Raw genomic sequence first — 5,657 nt, 5'->3', positions numbered from 1 at the left:
ACAGAGAAATCTCAAAGAATGATTTGAAGTTTGAATCTGGTGGAACTTTTTTCTGGGGTAGTGGGGAAAAGGAAGGGAAACATCAATTTGAGATTCTGATGGGTAAGTTTTATTGAGCCACATTAGAGTACAAAGGAAAGGAATTATGTGATCTGAATGTCTGTTAGGAGAGATTATTTAGTCATTACTGGAGTGGTGAACAGAAATGGTGAAAGAGAAATCAGAGAACTCACAGTAGACAAGATGAATGACTATGACTGCTTTTGTTTCAATATCTTTGCTAAGAAAATGGATGAGAAGCACAAGATTCAGTGACTTGGAAAAACATACTTTCATCAGGTTATCCTGTGGTGATTCAGTACCTCAAATTTAAGTAAAAACAATCAATCCAAATAAATTTTTTCTGAAATATTTGAAGTCTACTTTTATTAGGAGATACAACAACAAAAAAAATGAACAGGGATTTAAATATGCTGTAAGACATCATGCGGGCCAACTTGCAGATCATAGAAGGAAATCTAAATATAAAAATGACTACCTATTACTTACTTATTTAATAAAGTGACTTTGCCTTGAAGGCAACATTCCATTTCTCACTTTCATGCACTTTCATGCACATGCCTAAAATGCCTTCCCACCTCATAAGTATAAGCATTCTTTACCTCTTTGAAGACGCACTTCAGGTACCATATGTTCCATAAAGTCTTCTCTGACTCTGCCTAATGGCCCAGATGTGACTGTTCCCTCCCTTCTCAAATTACCTTGAATGTACTTATATCATCTCACCTAAAGTCCTCCCTTTTGTAAGAAGGCTTTCCTAGGCCTCCTAAATCTCCTAAGACAACCTACAAATTATTCAGCATATATCTTGTTTGTTCCTAGTTGTTTGTAGATTGCCACCTCCATTAGACCATAAGTTCCTTGAGAATAGAGACTGTTTTTGCCTTTGTTTCCTCAGTAATTAGCACATTCCCTGGTACATAGTAGGCATTTAATAAATGCTAGTTGTCTGATTGTACATGCTTTAGTTCTCTCTTACCTTCCACCACTGGAATGTAACCTTGAGGACAAGGACAGTCTCCTTTCTGTCCTTATATCTTCAGCACCTAGGAAAGTGCCTTAACCATAGTAAGTTTCTAATAAATATTTCTTAGGAAAATTGAATCTCACTTATGGTAACTTTATCTATATATACTGATATCAGGAAATATTGTCCATTAAAAGTCCTTTAGGATTAAGAATGATTTTTATAACCTTTCAAAATCATCTTTTGTCAAGGGTCAGTTTTGCCTCTTAGTCATGTGTTTCCCATCACTTGAGACTAAATTCGTTCATTTGTAGGCTCAAGACCAACATATCTTGGCTTCCTCTTCAAATATTTTATGAATACTGAATTTGTTCTTCCTCTACTATTAAGATGCATCTCGTACTGGATCATCTATTTCTCTTTGAACTTGAGGAACAGGAATTTGACAGCATTCAGTATTTAAATGAATGAAAACAAGAGCCTAGCCAGGACTAAGTTAACTGTGGAGGTTAACAATAATACCTCTTTGATCTCGGCTAAGTTCAATTCAATTGTTTATTTGAAAAATGTCCAACTTCAACATTAACTTTCAAGAGAGTTTCAATGTGTATTCCTGTACTACTTAATAGTAATATTCTGCTTACCAAGGCCCTTTTAGCTGGAGAGCCACGAGTACTTACAAACACAAATACCCATTCTACTGATGAAAACTAACAAAGAATTTTCCAAACTTGTTCACCAGTCAAAGTAGGTACTGTGTTGCCAAAGTTAAAGAGGGATGTAGAGAGACAATAGGTCTCTGATCAGTGAAATCACCAATATTCACCTGGAACTACAGATAATGAAGAATGTCTCCTCTTGACAGAGAGTTGGTGAATTATAGCCATGGAATGTGGCATTCACTGACAGATGTGAACAATGTGTAGGGTTATTTTTGCTTAAATGGGTGTCTTTGTCATGAAGAGGGTTCTCTGGAGGGAAGGAATTGGAAAGTGACATTGATGACCAAAAATTTAACATAAAGTTAAAGGGCATATGCTGCCTATCTTTTAATAACTATAATCTAATTCTTAGAGGGTTTTTTTCAAGTAATGTACCCTATAAAGAAATATGTTCAAATATTTGTTGAAAAATTTGTATCAAAGAAAATCTCCCTTTTTATACACACATGTATATGGAGGTTGTATGTATATTTTTGTACTGTTTGGTATTAATATACATGTATTTATGTGTATCTACATATATACACATTGTCACTTCCAACAGAATTATTCTAATGCCTTATCCTGACTTAAAGTGATCCTGGAGGATCTTAGTGTCATCTTTCCAAATGAAAAATAGAGAGCTTGCTTCTGGGAGAGACACAATGCAGAATTGCAATGCATTGAAGACTATGGAGTAAGTGTGGGCATTCTGTAACTGGTTCCAGTCAGCCAATCATATGTTGAAGAGTCGGTCTTTTGGCTGAGATTCTCTGATTGGCTGAGATGGCATTCAAAATAGACCTGTCATATCAACCACTCCTCTCTTGGCTCATTCCTTCACTCCTGGTGTCTAGTAAAAGACAATGCTTTAATGGAAGTGGTTGTAGGACCTTCTCCCCTCTGAAGTCATATGGCCCTGTGAAGAGGTTTTCTTCTTTAGCCTCTGTGGGCATTCTTTTTCTTTTCTAGGCAAAGGAATTTAGAATTTCTGACCTTGTCAGTTAAAAAATCAGAAAAGTATTGTTATCTTAGATTTCTAGAGTATGGATTCAAGAGTATTTATGCCCAGAGAAGCAAGCAGTGACTTTCAGGATCCTGGACAAGCCCCACAAGTAGTGTGTATGACTTACTCTGTCAGAACTGGGCTTGCTATATCTCCCTTTCACAATACCCTAGAACCTAGGGTATATCATTTCTACTGACATTTGTTAAATCATCTACCAGCTATGCTCCCCTATGGTTAGTGGCAAGTAACTAGCACATGAGTTAAATCAAACCACTTAACATGAGGCAAGTTTTACAAATAGACATTTTTTTGAAGATATAACAAGAAGAAAGTAGAAACATTCTCCCAATAACTTAGACATAGTCTTCCTTGACATTACTATGGTCTCTGATGAGAATAAATTCAAATTAATCAATATCCTACATAATAATGGTCCTAAGAAGTTCACATCCAAAGGTGCCATCTCTGCTCCATCTTATCTTAACTACCAGAACTTACATTTGACTTCAAACGTAAGTTCTTGCTCATTGGGCTTTTTATGCTATACTGGATATAGAATTTAGAATCTGAAAAGTCAAAGATACTAAAGCACCCCCTTGGCCTTTCAAAATGGCAAAATTAAAGGCACCAATCTCCTTCATCTAAAACAAAAAAGAACAAAGCCAAGGGCCAAGGCCTTTTCATAAAGTTATATTGCCTCAGAGGGGAAAAGGACTCATGACCTTTCTCTTTACATTATTGTGTCTCAGTCATGGAATAAAGTCAGGCAAGGAAGGAGCTGAAGCTGACAAATATCTTTTAACATCTTTGCAGCCAGTCAAAGAACCTCTTCTTTAACTGGTGGTTAGTCAATTAGAATCAGTTATAGAATGTCTACACACCCTTGACAGTCTCTCCAAGACCCTTCAATTCCATGTCATCCTGACAAATTCCCTGGCCTCCTCCATGTGGAAAGATGTCATCTGAGATGCTCTATATATGCACCAGTCTCCCATTACATGAGAAATAGAAAAAAAGAGAGGCAGAGACCAGGGTCCCCTGGAGAAAGAATTCATCGTATTGGCAATGCCTGCATTGTCTCTAGCTATTTTGGAAGGTAGAAGGGCAGCGTCAATAAGATGAGAAGTAAAGATCTTACTTGGCTTGTTTGTTTGTTCAGTCATTTCAGGCACATCTGACTCTTTGTGACCCATTTGGGGTTCTCTAAGCAAAGATGCTGGAGTAATTTGTCATTTCCTTCTCTAGCTCATTTTACAGATGAAGAAACTGAAGCAAACAGGATTACATGATTTACCCAGGGTCACCCAGCTACTAAGTGTCTGAGGCTAAATTTGAGCTCAAAAATATAAGTCTTTCTGACTTCAGCACAGCACTCTACCCACTGAACCACCTACATGCATCTATGTACAACTATGCAAGTTAAGAACAAAAAGCAAAATCTCACAAAAAGAGGTAAGGATTCTTATATCTCTGAGAAATGGGGCAATATGAACCATGCTCAGAATGTGTTCTCTGGTCTCATTCAAAATTTCATTTCCTCTTTCAGAAGTCTTTGATATCTCCATGGCCTTTGTGAAAGCTGTGACCCTTCTTCCTATAAAAATGTGGAAAATTTCACTACCAGGTAGCCCGGAAGACCATTCAATTTGGGGAACCTAGTGCTCACCCTGGCAAAGTGCACATGTCTCAGTAGAGCAAACTATGGAGTGGGTACCATGTTCTCTATAGTTACCAAAGAATCAGCAACCTTCCATTTGTCACTTTCACTTTTCTTTACTGAGTGGCACCAACTCATTGTCAATGGGTGTGTGGGTTGGTGACTATCCAGTGAAAATTAGCACTGAGTACCTACTACTTAACATCATTTCTTTTTTCAACTGTATACATTTCAGAGGGCTAGTCATGTGCCTGTGACATTTATTCTTAGCATAGTATTGACATGCAAAATAAATAGATTGTAAACATACAAATCATCTACCAGAAAGCTGTGAGTCCACCACTCTCCTCAACTTCAGAATTCTTCCCAGACACAACTGATTTGGATCTAATAGTTCTGCACAAAAAAGAGCATGAGGGAAACTGGAAAAGGAGTGTAATCGTATAGTTCTCATGGGATATTCAACTTATATCATGACCAATGGCTAAAGGTAGGACCTGGAATCTGAGTCTTGCTCCAGTCTGGGGAAAGGAACTCAGGATTCAGTGCAAACTGGAACTCAGGAGTATGGTGATTTCTACAATTTTAGTCTCATCTCTCTGATAAAGAAAGGGAAGCTCTTCCAGATATCCCATTTTAAAGAAGAATCAATACATTCAATTGCCCATTCCAGCAGAAGTTATCATCAAAGCTTTGATAATAACAACATAATTAGTATTTATTTAGCACTTTAAAGTTTGCAAACTATGCAAACTATTATTGTTTCCATTTTATAGATAAGGAAACAGACTAACAAGGTAAAATAATTTGCTCAGGGTTATACAACTAATAAGTGTCTGAGGCAGGATTTGAACTTGGATCTTTCTGACTCCAAGTCTAGCTGGTTGTCTCTTTAAGCCCCAATCAAATCCCTACTGTTCCTCCTGATTGGTGGGTGTGTGTGTGTGTGTGTGTGTGTGTGTGTGTGTGTGTGTGTGTGTGTAAGGGGAAAGGATGGAAAAGAAAATAATAACATCAATTCCTTTTATTCCACATCAAATTTGGAAAATTATAGGGTTGCACAAGGAAAGGAATGGGAAAACAATTTTCATCAAGTTATTACCAATAATGATCTAATATTGAAACTCTATTAAATCAAGAACTATTGCTCAATAGATAATTGGTCAAAGGACATGAAGATGTTCTAAAAGACAAATTTATAAACTATAAATTACTACATGAAAACATATCTAAGCGAGAGAGAGAGAGAGAGAGAGAGAGAGA

The sequence above is a fragment of the Gracilinanus agilis genome, chromosome 1 (assembly GCF_016433145.1).
Source record: "Gracilinanus agilis isolate LMUSP501 chromosome 1, AgileGrace, whole genome shotgun sequence".
In the NCBI taxonomy this organism is placed as follows: Eukaryota; Metazoa; Chordata; class Mammalia; order Didelphimorphia; family Didelphidae; genus Gracilinanus; species Gracilinanus agilis.
This window is presented reverse-complemented; position numbering follows the sequence as displayed.